General features: G+C 34.4%; 1 long non-coding RNA gene across 1 annotated transcript; it reads right to left on the bottom strand.

Moving 5' to 3' along the window:
• Window positions 1-4900: 4900 nt before the first annotated feature.
• Window positions 4901-12869, bottom strand: LOC146998443 (uncharacterized). Its single transcript, XR_015039302.1, has 2 exons — window positions 12677-12869; window positions 4901-5093 (listed from the first exon to the last, which is right to left on the bottom strand). It is a non-coding gene; the product is annotated as an uncharacterized LOC146998443 (long non-coding RNA).
• Window positions 12870-18293: the final 5424 nt, after the last annotated feature.

Below are 18293 nucleotides of genomic sequence, written 5' to 3'. Positions count from 1 at the left end.
TAGGCCCTCACGAGCCAAACAATTTTCTACAGAAAGATATATGCGTCACCGTCATCTATTGCCTACAGTTAAATTAAATACTTTGAATTTTTCTGTAATTATAATGTTCTTGTCTTCAAAGTAAGCATTGCCAATAAAGGATTTTTTAAATTCACCATTCTATTTCGTTTCTTTGCTTATTGACATAAATAATCTAAAAGATATATTTCTCTCATGTAGGCACATTTACCACAATCGAAATAAGCTGACGATGAAATACGTTTTCTCACTGGAAGTATTAAGTTGGTAAATATGTTTTTCTGCAGAAAATTGCTGAGCGCTTGTTATTTTATAACAGAAAATATCCAATTAGTTTATAATAGTGATGACATCCAAGATATGTATGACGTTCAGGATAACAAGCTAGCCTCCATCAATACCGGGCTGGAGTTAGTTTCCCCGTCTGAGTTCTGTTAAATTTTGCATTTGAGTGAACAATAACAGCTTCAAAGTATTCCACCAAAAACGTCTATCATTTTCATTTGAATATAAAATCTCGTTTTGGCAAAATTTGCAGGAGAGGAGCAGAAGGAATCTAAATTCTGTCCTTCGCAAGGGTTGATAGTGAGCGAGACATAAGACCTATTTTTTCCCTCATGTCTTCCTTATAGTGGACTCATTCGACAAAGAGTGTAAGGCTGTTGCATTATCTTTCAAATTTAACCAATCTACTATTCCTCATTACAAACTGAGGGATTAAAGCGGTGTGTTGGAAAAGTGCACGAAAGACTTTATTTTCTAAAATCTCTCGCCAGTAGCCCTTTCTCAATGTTTTGTCATTCAGCAAAACACATAATCTCTAATTTATTTTACAAATTAAATCAATCTATTACTGACAGCAAATTGTACAATTTAAAATCCATAAATGCCCGTCTTTAAAAATTTAAAGCTTTATTTCGTTTTTAATTATGCATCTAATTAACATAAATTGAAATAAATTTAACTTATATATCTAACTTATTTTTATGAATATTTGCAGCTTTCCTGCAGTTTATACGAAGCTTGCTTATTGCTATATGTTACGTAGATGGTACAGAAACCTTTTTTTTTTTAATTTGTAATGTTTTTTATTTATAAATTTTTCATACTTCTTTAGCTTTTTAAAATTATTGTGATAAAACCTTCTTTAAAGAATTAGATTATGAGCTGATACCTTTGTAATTTTACTACCTTTTTGTCCTTTCGTAATCCTTTGTATGCTTGCATTTACTCTTTTGATGTGGAAGAAGGGTACACCAAAAGATTCAAGTAAGCCATTTTTCCGAATTTTTATAAAACGAGCTGAAAATGAGCTGCTTGTTTACATTAGTTTTAAGCAGAATTAGCAAAAATACTAAGGCTCATGTAGTACGTACTTTTATAAACCTTTCCTTGAAGAAATCTGCCAACAGTTCCTTCAATCTGTGGCAGTGTTTCAAGATTTCTCATCTGATGCAAGACATCTTCTAACCAAAGCTTCCACCCCATCAGCAGCATAGCATCGGATCACCGCTCCGAATGTGATTATTGAAAGACTTACCTACAGCACAGACATGAATTCAATATGAATTAAGCAACTGTCAATATTTTCAAGGTTCCTCGCTAAGCACATTCACATAAACTTCAAATGTTTAGTGGTAACTTTCATTGGGCGAGTGGTTTTGCCCTTAAAAGGCATTTGATCGGGAATAAATCATATTTGGCTGCATTAGCACTCAAATGATAAAATCTGGGATATTTGCCAAAACTCAATGAATCAATTTTATAAAAGTCTTAAAAACATCATTGAAAGTACTATAACCCAGGAGAGGAACAATCGGCTGAAGAAATTGGAAACACAGTCTTCTGGAAATAGAGGATTTTGTAATTATAGATAATAAAAGGAATGTTTATTGCAGTTAACGTAATTGAATAATAAATTCATAAATATATTTGCCACAGAAATAACAAATCGAGAGGGAAATGGTATTTTAAATCTTTTCTCATTGTGCTTTCTTTTTTATGCTTTTGTGTTCTTATAAATTATTTGTTGAAATCAAATAGTCCAAAATGGTCTGGAACCGCGGTTCAAAAGTGGCCGCCCTCTGATTCAAACCATTTTGGATTTCTACCGAAGTAATTACTATAACGAAGCTAACAGTTGATGTTAAATACCTTTTCTTAACTATATTCCATAATACTGATGGTTTCAGAGATAAGCATCTCTGGGGTATGGTTTCTAAATTTCTAACTATTTTTGACAACGCCACCAAAAATCGTTTTTTGATGACTGTTAATGAGACAAATAGCAACAAATGATATGAGCAGTATGAAAGCCAGAGTTCTACGCCAGAAGGAGTAAAAGAGCCTGTAGGCGAAACACGCAGGTGAATTGCGGAAGAGCAGTTTAACTGATAAGGTAGAGGACATAGATAAGCGTTCCTCTTTTGACAAAATATTATCTTTTATTGATTTTCTGGGTCTAATTTCCTTTGCTAATCAGTTCTTAATCATCAGAATTGGTACTTTTTTATATGTTATCTCTTAATTCTTATTCATATACACCCTTAACACTTCTTATATCGGAATTTAATGCCTCAATTTTAGATGTAAATTTTTAAATTCTTCCGTACAGAAACTTCCTCTTTCCCATAGTACTCGATTCTAGAAAACTGTGAGTTACAATGGTGTACCATTTCAGGGCCTTTTTCTCATTCATTTCTTCCTCATGTTTCAATGCAATGTTGGATTTTCCATTATTTAAAAATATAATTAAAATCTTGATTTATTTTTTTAATCGGGGTAATTGTAAAAAGAGCTGAAAATATTAAGGCCGATGCCGCGTGTTTCATTCGCTTGCGTGATGACTGGGAGTTATTCCTTTTCCTTTTAACGCTTTTTATGTTACCGTGTTGAGTTCAGTCGTGCTTCATTCGATAACCAGAAGTGGTACTTTACTTGAAGCCCATAACAGTTTTTAATGATAAGCTATATTAAAATATAATGCAAAAATTTCAATTTTAGTATTGAACACTTTTATATCAGTGGGAACAATGTACTAGATTTTGGCTAGAAATACCTTGAAGATCTGAACAGGCTTTTGTAAAAGAAATATATTATGAGATAATTAAAAATTTGTCAGTATTTAAAACAGATGTATGTTTGAGAATATAATATGTTTATAAGCACTAAATGTAGTCTTGGAATTACGCTAAATGCAACTACAAGAAGCTTATTACGATATCAATCTCTCGTTATTAAGCAGTTAAATGTTTTAGCCTTAATTCTCAGTGTGTTTGTTTTACTTTTGTGTCGAATCATTTTTCAGATATAAGGATGCTGCCATTAGATGTTATTCCTATGTATTACTTTTGAAGAAATAATATAATAAATATAAATAATATACCAAATATAAAAAGAAACATATGGCAACACAGGAAGGTCTAAAGATATATTTCTTTCAAAATTTCTATCCGTTGAGTCATTGATTTGTGATAGGAAATGCTATAGAATCAGAGGATATACTACGATCGATGAGATATTTTCAAATCACAGTATAGAAGTTGTGTAAAAAGGTCTCACAATGATCTTGTTTAGATTTTAAATTCTAAGAAAAATTCTTTCTCTAATTTCACCTTTCAAAATTTCCAGTTTTTGAATTTTTACAATTTAAGAATTTGCAAAACACGCAAAACCGGAAAAAATAAACATGTTGATTGATGTAAAATCACTTCTGAATTCCTAACTTCGAAGCCATTGCGGTCTTATTCGCTCACTGCGGCCACCCAGTTCCTGCTGTTATAAACGGACCTAAAAGTCTTCAACCTAAAAAAGAAACTGCTAGTCATTAACAGCAATAAATTTGCGCCTCTCGTAGATAATTGTCAGATTGACAACGATGAAATCATCGCTGAACCTGATATTCAGGATAAGCAAACTAAGAAATCTAACAGATACCGTGCGGTTGAATCTAAATCTAAAAATGATGCAACCTGAGCTTTTGGAGAGAATCCCCCCACTCTGAATCATCAAGCTGAAGTGATAGGTGTTCAGCAAAATGTTTTATCAGAGAAGCTCTCAAAGAGTTCTCAAGAAACCTTTCACTCAGTTGCTACTCCCAAATCAGGAGCCAGCGGAGGTTAATTAATATACAGGTTTAGATATCCAAAAAATCTGATGTGCACATCCCATAACTTCATTGTACGGTTTATAAAACTATAAACATTTTTGCTGCACTTTAATTTAAACTTATTTCATTGAATTATCCCAACTTAATTAACAGATCCCTCAACTGCAAATCTGAAATTAAATATCCAGGAAAATTTTTGTCAAACTTCTTGTATTTTAAATTTTTTAAATTTTATTGCATTTCTGAAATTGTAAATTTTTAATTTAATTAAATTTCCCGGTTAGTTTTAGTCGTAAGTGAGTCAAACTTCTTATAATTTTATTCTTTCATAACGATAATAAATATTTTCAAATATAAGTATAGGAACGGGGAGACCAATTTAAAAGTTAGATTTCGATATTTGCCCAAAATTTTATTATATTTTTAATTTGGCATTGCCCAAACATGAATATTATCATCATTTAAAACACTTCTGTAACTGAAAGTGTATGAATACGACTAACGAATGAAAATAAAAAACAACCAAGATATTTAATTCTTCTATCACATTTTATTTGTGTGTTACTGATTTTGAAAATAAGAGATTTGAAAGCATTAAACACAGTTCTTTATCGCTGTTATTATTAATTTCTAGCTAGACCACCCCCCCCCCAAAAGGCATTACCTGAACTCATTAAATCCATTACATTTTTCCATTGATAATAACTATTTTAGGCTAACTGGCCGCATCTGTGGCTAGTAAGTAATAAAATTAAATGAAAATTTTTATGCGAATCATTTCATTCATGCTTTATTATTGTATATTTTGGAAATGCTTGTCAAATAGGAAATAAATTTTAAAATTTTAGTTAACATGAGCTTGAACAACAACAATTTGCAAAGCTTTAGAAGTTATCTTTTGTCTCTGTAGAGGCATTTTTATTCATTCAGAAAAAGCATATTCGGTCTCCTTCATATGTTGCTGATCCTAAAAGAAAAGAAAAAAAAAAAAAAAAAAAATACCAAAGTTATTAATATAAATAAATTTAAAGAAAAACTGCAATAATGAAATAGCTAATTTTAATGCCTGAATTTGCGTATTTATGGAAAGAAACGTGGAAGTTCAGGAAGACAGGCAGATAGTTAGAATTCCTTATCCTTATATCTTGTGACTATTTGTCTTCAGGTTTTCTGGAAATGATAATTGATGTTTGAAGTGACACAGGCAATTTGTTTAAACATCACATACAAAGGTAAAGTTTTTAAACATCTTTATAAAAACAGCGTAATATTACTGTAATTCTTCATAAATTTTATTCCAATAAATATTATATTTCTGGCTTTAACTTAAAATCTCAGATTGTAAAAATATTACACTTAAAAAATTCAGATATATTAGAAATGATGTCTAAAATACTTTAATATGAGGCATGCGTAATATTAAAATTTTTCCTGAATTTTCTTTTCTTTCGAGATTCAAATTGAAAATATTTCTCAGAGTGAAAACTGAAAGGGTAACGATATTAACCATTTGGTGCAGGAAAGCATTCGTTTGGTTTATTTTAATAACTGCAAAGCACTCGAGGAATATCTGTCTAAGAGAAGGAGTGCCTTCGTGGAGGACTTTCGGAAGGAAACTCGCTCATATATATCCGCTACACATGGGGAAAAACACTTAAACACTTACGCAGTCATACTGTTTTCGATTGGATTATTTAATTATGGCAAAGCACACGAGGGCTATGTGCCTAAAGGGAGGGATGCCTTCGTGGAGGACTTTTTAAGGGACATTGGCTCGTATACACATGGGGAACACCGAGAAAACGCCCATGCAGCCAGCCCGTTCGCGGGATTCGAACCTCGGACCGAACTACCAGTGTTCAGCGTCTTTACCGCTCAGCTGCCGGTGGGCCATACTGTTTTCGAAGATTCGATCCCCGAACCGAACTACTATTGTTCAACAACGTTACCTCTCGACTGCTTGGTGGTGGAAAGGACGTTCGCTTGAGGGAACAGAATAGGTAAAGAAATCTGCTAACCAGTCGTTTGCCGATGGGAGATTTGCATTCTTGTTATTTGATAACAATACTAAATTCAATTACTACTTTTCCTCTCCGCTTATCATGTTATTACTAAAATGTCTCGACTGCCATTAAAAAACAATACTTAAATTTAAGAGAAATTGACAATAATACTGGATTGACAAATGCAGAAAAAACTGGGTATTCCTGTATGAAACTAAAAACAATTGTCTTTTACAAAATTGAAAAAGATGCAATTTGCGGAAAATCATTTCACTCAGTTCTGTGTCTTAAATGAGTCCATGCTAATGTAGAAAACTAAATCGCAGTATAATTGAATGCAAAGAACACGTGTTACATCCTTGTACGAAATAACGGAAATATTGTAATCACGAAAAATTGCGGGTATCATATTTCAACGAAAATATCCATTGTGACCGCTATCGAATGCGATCTAAAGATGTTTTTGCGTGACATCTGTACGTAAGGACAGAATAAATAATCTTTTCCCCCAAACGAATTATAAAACTGATTTAAAATGGATTCAGAACAGATTCTTTCTTAGTGTCTGTACGCACGTGCGTATGTATGTATGTATCTCGCATAACTCAAAAACGAGCAGCCTCACAACCTTTAAACGGCTGCCGAGATATTTCTAATACTTTCTGCATCTCGAATACCCATATTACATGGAAAAAGGGTTGTCAGATTTTCCAGACCCAATTTTGAGGGATAGCACGCCGAGGGGAATCCTGGGGTCTCCCCCCTCTTCCCTTTCACCATTCCACACAAGAGGACTTTCGGCTCGTCGCATATTTAGAGTGCCGCCTTTCCGCACTGACACTACACGTTTACAAACATCCATGTCTTCTCTGGTATTCGAACCCAGGCCCTTCGGTACCGTAGTAGTCTCCCCTAACCACTATACTGTCTGGGCGACAAGACAGTGATCAGTTACATGCGTTTAATTATAATATCTACTATGGTGATACAGGGAGCGGACCAAAATGGTGTGAAATGGTCGCCAAGTTTGGAGACTTTAGACGATTTCTAGCGAAATTAACGAAATACCCATTTACTCAATATTAAACGCATTTGCCCCAGTATTCTTTCCGGCATAGCTTTCCTCTTTAGATTTTCATGTGATATTACACAGAAAAATACAACAATTTTAAATTATCTGTGTACAAAATGCATAATATAAATTAATGCAGAAGAAAAATGAGAAATCATTGAATATAGCACATGAATTTTAAAATGATTGATTGGATCATTTTTTAGTGCTGGTTGGCTGCAGGAAGATATAGCTGTTTCCTGCTGTTGACCTTAGCATGGAAATATTGTCAATGAATTAAATCTTATTAAAACTTGCCAATTTATTAGCGAATGGAGATACAATTAATGTACAAGAAGTTAGCTAAAATTGAGATAAAAATTCAACCAGAGAAAAGAGAATTTCCTTGATTAGTACTGATGGTTTGGAATCAGCAATTTCTCACGTGTTTGTGAGAAATTGCTGATTCCAAACCATCAGTACTAATCAAGGAAATTCTCTTTTCTCTGGTTGATTTTGGATTATAATAAAATTTATTTTGTTCATTCTTGTTTCGCAAATCTGTATCCTTTAGCCAAATTTTACGTAACTCTAGAGAACTAGCTTTAAACACCGCAGTTCTAATCAGTAGCCAGGGAAGTGTTTCAAGAGCAAGCGGGAGCTGGGCTGTATAAACTGCTCGGATCTTGATGCTAAAAGCGTCGAAATAAATAAATGAATAAATAAAAAAAAAATTTTAAAAAAATTTTAAAAAATCTGAAAGGTTTCAGATTTTAATTTACGTTTTTAACGTTTTTTGGGTTATCTTAATTTATTAAATATCATGTTCTTTGCATTTAAACCATAAAATTCAGTTCAATAGCAATGTCACAAAATAATTTTAAAATGAGCATATTTTATCTTTAGAATTTCCGATACACAATTCCGTGCGCTGGAGATAAAAAGGTTTTTTTTTCCCGTTGAGTGTTGCCATTGCTTGCTTTGAAATCCTTGAGTTTGTTAATCAAAAATTCGTTAAAGTTTTACAAAATATGAAATCGATAATAAAATAAATTCCAAACTTAGAATTTGGTCTTCCCCATACCCATATTCATAGAGGAATTACGTCATTCAAAGTTCGATGGCTCTATGTACCGTTGTTTTATCACAATGCGAGAAATATACCTACATTTATGCAGATTTTTCATTATTTAATTTCTTCAAATATAATGCAAGACTCTAACATTTGTTGGCAACAGTTTAAAAAGTGAAACGGACATTTATAGTTATTCAACGCAAAATCACAAAACGAAAACAATAGTCTTTCGGGGACAAAGCACCTTTGGACTGAAAAAGATTAGAAAGAGAATTATATCGAAATTCACAAATGCAGAAGGATTTTCTGAAAAAGAATGGCTGATATTCAAGTTATACCAAAAAAATTCCCGATCGTCCTTTTCAACAATCGGAAAGAAGATCATTGACGAACTATTAGTATCGTTCGGTGTTAACCAGTTAGTTTCGGAAAAGGTTTCGTAAAGACTGCAGTATTGAAAAAATCATATCCGAGCAACAAAAATACGAAATACCTTAATACTATAACCACGACAGTGCAATTTAATGACAAGCATACTTTTTGTTTAAATTCTCGATGTGGCAACGCATTGATTCAATTCCTTAATTTAATCATCTTTCAAAACAGAAATTTGCTAATAACTGACATTTCACAGACAGAAAAACGTAATGGCAAAAGGACACAAAATATTAAATATGGAGCTTTTCTGGTCTCGTGTTTCTTATACAGGGTAATTCTAAATTGTTTTTACAATTAAGAGGGGAGGTAGTATTTATCTAGATGAGCAATTATTACCACAGAACATTGGGTCGTATTCCACTCTGAGAGGCAGAAAAGATGAATATTAAAATTCCAACTTGAACCTACAACAGTGTTGGGAGAGCGAATGAACGAGATCAAAAGTTGCGCAATCAATTTAGTGAAAAACTTACAGAGAGTGCAGAAAACTGATAAAATCGAAAACTTGGCGTTCGAGTGTTATTTTGCATTTATTTGCAATATCCAGGAATTCCTTGAGAAAACTGCTGGTTCCTCTGCCTTGGAGCAACCTTTTGATGGTAGATAGGGAATTCTCCGGCTTCTGAGGTGGAGGGTGAAATAAAGAGGATTTGTTTGTATACTAGGATCTCTTGAAAAAGTTCGCTTGAAAAAAGCACTTCGCGTTTTCTTTTCTCGACATGCTGCATATATAGGTAAGGTGGTTCTGAGCGCATTTAAGTGCACAAAAGCGCTACCATCTGAAGTAGATAATCGGATGTTTCCCTCTCTGTTATTATTTTACGTTGGCTGGTAGAGAAATGAGCTTTCCCAAGTAGCACATGACATAACAAAGACGTTACCACGACAACTTTGTAACCTCTCGGACCAGTTTGCAACGTTTTTGCAACGTCATGTGCTACTTGGGCTCTGATATTAATGACAATATATCCTTAAATGTAGAATTGATGTGAGAACGTGACACTTTTAAAGAAGAAGGTTTGCTTCGGCTGCCTTTCTGCTGAAATTTCATGAGTTATTCAAGTGCGATATTTGATGCTCTTTTATTTCATTAGAATCTTGCATAAAGCAAATATTTGGCGGTGATGTTCTAAATATGTGCTAAGTCTTAGTAAGATAGAAATGACGTCAGAAGTAATGACTTACTTGTTGGATGGGCTCCGAAGTTACTCTTTTTCTGAATACAATGCGATTGGTATTCTCTATTGTAAATATTGGTTCATCTCGATAGATACGCTGGCTGTTAGAGATGAGAGCTTCACGAATTAACGATGATAGTATATCTTGAATCTGGATTAATGTGACGATGTGATGCTTTTAAAGAACAACGTCTGCTTCGGCTGGTTTTCGACTGAAACTTCATAAGCCAATGAGGTGCAATTATTAAAGTTGTTTCTTTTTATTGGAAACTCGCATACGGCAAATGTTTAATGTTGATGATCTGCAAATGTGCTAATTTCTCTATAGGATAGAAATGACTTATGTTTACTGGACATACTTCCAAGTTACTCTTTTCTGAGTTCTGTGCAACCGTAGACACTACTGTCAGCATTAGTTCATACTGATATTACTACTATTCGTTCTGATATTTTTGACAGCAAGAGAATGAATAGTACTATTCGTTCTCTTGTTGTGTTAAAATAATTTATAAACACATTACATTATATATTTCATTCCTGAAAGAAATCTAGTATTCTGAAAAGCAAATGTAACTGATGATAGAAGTTTTCATTTTTATCAGCCGTTTCTAAATTTTGATTCAAATCCTGTTGTGTCCTTTTGTCTCCTTATTTATAATGGTGAATTTCCTTTTGTCTCCTTATTTATAATGGTGAATTTGGCTTACTGTTTAACGTTTTGCTGAAGCCCAAAAAGGTTTACTTTTTGCGAGATGAGGAATAGATATTGTTATAGTTTAATGGATTAAGAGCCTACATGAAAACATATAGAAATTACATATTTACCTACCAGTCAGCAACAGTCATTTCCCGGGAAGCCCAAGTTGCGATTCAGGGTCAGGCACAGCCTGGATGACAGCCAAAGTTGCCATCACCAGAGCCGCACAGAAAAGTAGACTGCGTTTCAAAAATTCCATTTCCTTAGATGTATGAATTTAATCCTTATGAATATCTTACCTGGAAGATGTCCTGTTATAATGCAACTTAGCTCTAAAAAGTATGCAATATAATGCAAAGAAATTAAGCACATAGAAATAATATACGTTAAGGAAACGTAATGATTTGCAAAATTATGCAAGATATGTTTTTAAAATTCATTCTGTTTTTAAATAAATTTCCTCGATTGAAGGAATTTTTTTAAATCTCAGCGGGCGTTTACTGGCTACTTCGGTGACTCAGCATAGATTTATTAACTGATGTCGGACGCTTTTTGTAGAGGGGTAAAATGAAGAATCGTATGATATAAATGGGAAGCTCGCGTTTAATTGTGCTTCACATTGTATACATCTTTATTAATTCAAACATTTTTAAAACTGCATGTGGGACTAAGCGTAAATTTTCTCTATCTGTCCAAAATTTCGAATCTTTGAAACCTTCATATAATAATTCAGAAAAAAAACATTTTACTCAATATTAATAAACGTTAACTGAAACAAAATTTGGAATCCGTATGTGACGAAACACAAATTGAAGAAAGCTTTTTTAAGTGCATTTGAATTTATTAAGAAAATATAAATTAATTAAGCGGCTACGTAACTAAAACACTTGAAACTTGATATTTATTTGATCAGTGTAATCTGGCAAATTTATTTCAATAATAGTCGAAAACATTTCCATTTTTAAATATTTTTTCAAAAGCAAAGCAAATGCGAAGGGGAAAGCAACTTCAAGAATTACATAAATCAGTTGTCTTAGATTTTTTCATTCAGTACCCCATTTTGTCATTGAAATTTATCGCGAAAACAAGTATTAAATGTAGAATAACGCTATAAAAATAAATATTTTGCGACCTTTGGTAAACAAAATACATATGAAAAGAAGTAAATTTCGATTCGTTTCAAGTATACAAAAATTAATGAAAGGAAATCACGTTATAATGAAACTGTGCTTGTTTTTTTCCCTGCGTAACGAATTAAATAAAATATTTGGAACTACTTAAGTATGCTTGACGTATTTCAGCATTGAATGGCATTTAGATTTAATAAGTGTTAAAGCTGTAAAAGTTGTTTCATAGAAGTATGTGATCCTGAATGCCATATCAGAAATTGAAATAAATTCTACTACTTTCAATCCAGAATTCAGTCAAGGATTTGCAAAATAATCTGAATGATTTCGATATCGGACCTTATTCCCTACAGTAAATTAATTACTTGAATTTTTCTTTAAAGGAATTCAGTTAATTCTTGTATTTTTAAATTGGTACGTGACGTGTAGTTCAGATTCCAGCTTTGCTAGACCACGGGAAATGCTTTCATGAGGGCGGTTTTAAATTTTTCCGAACGTGTAAAACTGCCTATTTCTCCCAGTAAAAATTTGCCGATCAATTTGCACCAATTTAGGGCCTGTCTTCGTACAGCGGTGATAGCTATCGTTATTCGTTGTAGGTTCGAGACCCCATACAGTTAAAAGTGATTGTCCAGCTATTCCAAAATATTGCCAACCGACGTTATTCCGTCGAATGTCACACCAGCTTTCATTGAGGCTCCCGTTGTATATACTAGAAAGCCAAAACTTCCGCTGGGTTTACAGGAGCCGGTAGGGTCTGCGTCGTTGACGAGACCAGCGACATATTTGGTTCATTTTCGGCCATCGGTCTGGAATCATTCGAGACCTGATCTTCTTGGGTATCATACACTGTGATTAGATCTACTTGGGTTTGAAACATTTGAGAATTCTCGTTCAGGCATGAAGATGAACACGACATGGAAAGGGTGTGAAAGACACTTTTATTAATCACAGCACTTAAAACAGAAGACACGGACTTACTTGCGTACAACAGCTCCGACTACTTGCGGTGAGAACTAAAACTTAATTTAACAATACATTTAAAGATAAGAGTACTGCCAGACTACACAATTCAGGGTTAAACCTAGCAAGCTGACTCAGAGAATTTCATCGGCGATATACCAACTAGAAGACCAGAATGCGTAGCCGCTACTAAGATTAACGGCTGAAGGCAATACAGCAAACTATCGCTTTACTAGCGAAATCACATTCTGTCTAACCTTTTCGTTTCAACCGTTTAAATACTCTTTCTCACCTACTCAATTTGCATCGTGGCAAGGAAATGCAAAGGGATATAATATTAGAATTCAGAAAAGGTTTCCAGTATTAAATTAACGATTACTACAACTAAACAGAACCCTATAATTTCAATTAAAAATGAGCTCTCGCAATCTCTTAGACGATGAATTGAGATGCAGAGCAGTGGTAGGTTTGAGGCTGCCCCTCTTATAAGAAGATAGCTAGATAGTTAAATTGATCTTGAATGGTGTTACCCAGGTTATGGCAACAATTTCAAACTACGGAAACCATCACCAAAAGCCTCGCCCAAGTGCAGTGGCTAATCGCACCGACGGTGCGAATAGCTAACAGGCTATTCACACCACCTACGTTCGCGCATGCGCACAATCAGCCCAGGTATCAGCATTTTACGCCGATTTCCGTAAAGCAGGTGGTAGTGAGAGCGAATGTTGTTAATAGTTTACCAGCAAGAGAATAATTTGTAAGTAATAATTATCAATTACAAAGACGAGGTCAATCTATATACATGATAATGTTCAGGAAATGATTAGATAAAATAGGAATTTAATGATAGTTCTAATTGCAAGCGAGGACGAGTAATTAGTTAAAAAATCTTTAGTGTACTGACAAAAAGGCTACAGAAATTACTTAAATTCTATTTAACAGAGAAATTTTTATGCAAACTTAGACCCTATTCTTATAGCATAGGACTGTCAGAATTTATTATTTAATAAGAAAACTTGCTGAGAATGATAATATTCTTATATATTCCTCACTTTTTCAGTATTCACACAGGTTTATAGGTTCAAATGCCATACTTCAAAATCAAAGTTATTTATGAAATAAAACCTTACAAAATCTGATAAATCATTTGTGTGTGCAAATGTTTAAATCTAAATGTCTTACATTAAATTATTTCTGTCTTTTAAATTACATCCCATTATTTATTTCAATTTAATTGATTAATGTGTTTGTACTAATATTTCAAAGTTCTTTGAAGCATTTTTTGTGTCCTGAAAATACCAAGTATTTCCATAAAAAAAATAAGCAGGCATACAGAATAATTCATTTAATAGTTGATATAATCGCTTTTAACTTATTTCATTTCTAAATTTTCTACACAGAAATCCTCTGTCTAATTTTTAGTATCTTTTATCGGACGACATTTTCCAAAGAGAAAGGAATTAAAGTCTTGACTGCGCAAAACACACCTTTAAAGCTAAATGTATTCTAAGAAGTACAAAAAATATAAAGAAGATTTTGTCACCCCCCCCCCCAAATCAGACATTTAAACTGTTCAAACCGTTCAGGAAAAGGATAAACATTGCGAACATAAAAATCTGCTCTTTTTTATATATACTTTAATAAAAGAAAATGTGTTCCTTCTTTTTATAAGAAAAGGAACCCATTTTCCTTTCTAAACTTTTGAAAGTCGCCAACGCTTAAAAAATGATAAACTACGCCAAAATAGAAACCCGCCTTTAAAAAAAATGATTCACTACAGCAGTTCACGTACGTAGAATCCGTTCCTTTCGATGGGGTTCAATTGACGGATCTGACAACTCAATGCGCATGCGCGGTTAATGTTGGTGCGAATAGCTTAAGCGGATAATCGCACCGGTGGTGCGAATAGCATCGGCCTCGCCCAAGTCTGGTGGTGGAATTACAAGCTTTATATTACCTCAGCTGCAGCATCCTGGAATATATATAGGAATAGATGACAAACAAGGTAGCTAGAATGAATAGAGTAAGCTTCCTCCGTTTGCCTCGTGCGATAAAAATGATGCCATGAAACGTCCCGGCATGACGTTATGACTTATCATGGCCGCTGCCATATGCGAGCCTCTGGTTGGCTTTGTTTAATTTAGACTAGAAGAGAAACACGCTAATGTGACAATCAAAATCGTAAACAAAAGCAAAACCAAAATTAAAACATTTAGCAAAACAAATTAAACAAACAAAATCGTAAAAACAACCTTGTATTTAGCGTAAGTATATTTAAACACTCAATCGATTTCGAGGGCAGCTAAAGGTCCCTCCTCATCAGGAGAAAGAAATACCTAGAACGAAGAAAAATAAAGGGGAAGGAGTCTCAGACACACGTGGTCCTTATCAGCACAGCACGTGGTTATAACCGGATTTTTAATCAGAGTACACTGGCCGCCTACTTTTACTGAGCCAGCTATCTGATCAAACATGTAACACAAAGGACAAGAGAATAAGCGAAGTTAAAAATAGGGAGCAAGGGGCAACTGCACCTTCACGCTCAAAATCTGAACTTCGAATAACTTAACTTTAGAACCGCTACTCCGATTCTTCTTAGATCCTCCCTTGCGGCAGCCACCGGAAGGTTGGTGTCAACGTCAACTGTGCGTCGAAGGCTTCACGAAGGTGGTCTGTATGCGAGGCGACCAGCCATTTGCGTGCCTTTAACGTCACGCCATAAGAGGGACCGTTTGCAATGGGCACGACAACATGTCCACTGGACACCTGATCAATGGAGGGCTGTTCTCTTTACGGATGAGTCCAGGTTTAGTCAAGAAAGCGATAGTAAGCGTTATTTGATGTGGAAATAATCTGGAACCCGTTATCATCCGTCAAAACATCCGTGAAAGAGTTGCATACGGAAGAGGCAGTGTCTGTATTTGGAGTGGCATCTCTTTGGCTGGACGCACAGACCTCCATGTCTTTCCAAGGGGAACCGTGAATGCTCAAGTTTGCAGAGATGACATCCTCGATGTTTATGTGCGCCCATATGCCGGGTCTATAGGGGATACTTTCCTGTTACAGGATGACAACGCAAGACCACACAGGGATTATCTTCAACAGGAAACAATTATGCGCATGGAGTGGTCAGCTCGATTCCCGGACTTGAATCCTATCGAGCACGTTTGGAATACTTTAGTGAGACGTCTAGCTGTTCTCAATCCGCTCCCTCAGACCCTTGTCGTGCTTGAAACTGCTTTGCAAGAGCAATGACTCTCGCTTTCTATGGAACTGATAGACCGCATAATTAAAAGCATCACACATCGCTGTATGTGCTGTATTGCTTCTAGAGGCGATCATATTCCATATTGAAGGTACTTTTCCTATAGCAAACTGACACCTTCGATTTGTTCATTTTATATATGTGCTAATTTCTATACTACCATATTTGTATGGTAATTTCTTTTTATATTATTTGATACCTTGCTATGTGTTGTATATTGTGGGTAAGTTTCATTAAATACTACATGTAACTTTTACAGTAATCGTGATTTTTGTGATTTTTCCTTAATTTATGATAACCAGTGTATTTAACTTATTGTATGGAAAGAGACCAGACATCGAGTTAATAGAATTCAGTTTACCGCGCCTGTTTCCTCCTAAACAGAATTTTATGGAAGTGAGAAACCCGAACACCTTTGAAAGCTTATTCGAACTCGCCGTGAAATTCGAATGCCCGCAAGTTTCGAATAAAGCGCATACGGCAAGTTTTGGCTAAAGCCAATGTTCGGGATTTTCTCCTCAGCAGGCCTAAAATAGGCAGCATCCTTATCGGCAGTCAGATACGACCGCGAAAGGCGTTAGCAATAATATGGGTCAGAAAAGAAAACCCTTTGGAGATTGCCAAAAAAAGCAACAAGAAAAACAAGTGGCAGAAAAGCAAAGTAATTTAAATTAATTAGGAAGCCCGAGAACAGGGTCCGGTCACCCCACTGAAGGAAAACCCCTCAGTACTTAAATTAAATACCGTCGTTGTGCGAAATTTGGCTTTGTCTGAAATTCAAATTCTATGAAATAACATAAGTAGTATAAAAATGAGAGTTCTGCGCCAGCGGATCGGATCAGGGACGTGGCAGTGACATCACACAGAGGGTGTGGCAGTGTCATCCATGATATCCCAAAAGAAGGTATATCATGGACCTTATAAGAAATAGACTAACCCAGTGGGCGGGGCGCGCGACAGCCGACATGTCCGCAAGAAAGAGTAGGGGCGATCTGGTTTACTTTAACACTGAAAGCTATGGCGTTTGTACCACATAACTGTTTTTAATTATTAGATGTGATACGTTGTATAGTGATGAGATTATGAAAGTCACGGTTTTTTCCAAATAGGATTTAATAAATCTCATTAAAGCACTTTTTACTGCATTTGACGCATTTTTTCACGCGTAATTCTTGTACAAACATCTTTACTTTGGTAAAACGGTAAACACTCTTAACACAAAATTTATGAACTTAATTTTGCGTAAAAATAACGTAAAATTAAATAATATTGATAGTACGTGATGCTTTGAAATAAATAAGGTAAAATTAAACAAGATCTGACATTTAAAAAAAAAAAAAAAAAAAAAAAAAAAAAAAAAAAAAAATGAACATTTTCAGGCAGTGATTTTCAAAACTATAATAACATTACAAAACGATTATTTATTTGATTATATCATCATTAAATTATTAACATTAAAGTAAATTATTTATTTTAGTAATTTATAAATTTCGGAGCATAAAATTTTCTGAGTGTAATGAAGGAAAAAAAAAGATAAAATAAAATCTAGACGCACTCTGATTTTATATTACGCCCAAAAAGAACCCTTTTCCAGCGTTTTGTGTGGTACCTATATTTATTGAATATCATGTTCTTCGCCCGTAAACCACATATATTTGAAAACAGCATATCTTTAGAATTTCCTCATTGGAGATAAAACTGTTATTTTTTGTACAGTGCTCGCTCTGAACTCGTTGAGTTTGTTAATCAAAAATTCGTTAAAGTTTTACAAAATAGGAAATAGATTAAAACGAATTCGAAATTCAGCCGTCCAAATGCCCAAGTTCGGGTGGAGGATTACATTATTCAAAATTTGATGGCTCTAGATTCCGTCGTTTTTGTCACAGTGCGAGAAACATACATGTACTCATGCAGATTCTTCATTATTTAATTTCTTTAAATATAATACAAGGCGGCAATATTTGGTAACAGCAATTTGCAAGGAGACACGGACATTTATAGTGAAACAGCGCAAAATGCCGCTTCGAGCTAATTAGTAAGTAAATTAACAGTAAATAAAAAAAATCTTATGCAGAACTAAAAATAAATTAAAAAAATAATCACTATAAAATAAAAGAAAAATTAATTATTACGGTTAAATACAATTTTAATATTAGAATTAAGTGTATAAATTTAAGGAGTCAAAAGTGTTTATCACTATGATGTATTATGAAATATGATTGAAATAAAATTCCTTTATAGAAATTGTGCTACGAGGGCCATCCAGGAAGTAGATTACGTTTCCGTCTGTGTCCGCTAGGGGCGGGGCTAGCGCGGCCATCTTGGGGTCAGAGCGTTGCGCAGCTCAGTCTGCATCTAGCCGTGCTAGTG

The sequence above is a fragment of the Stegodyphus dumicola genome, chromosome 2 (genome assembly GCF_044657685.1).
Source record: "Stegodyphus dumicola isolate Sdum_Otavi_A_Nest chromosome 2, ASM4465768v1".
Lineage (NCBI taxonomy): Eukaryota > Metazoa > Arthropoda > Arachnida > Araneae > Eresidae > Stegodyphus > Stegodyphus dumicola.
Note: the sequence above shows the minus strand (reverse complement) of the source record. Positions and strands in the feature narration are given on the sequence as shown.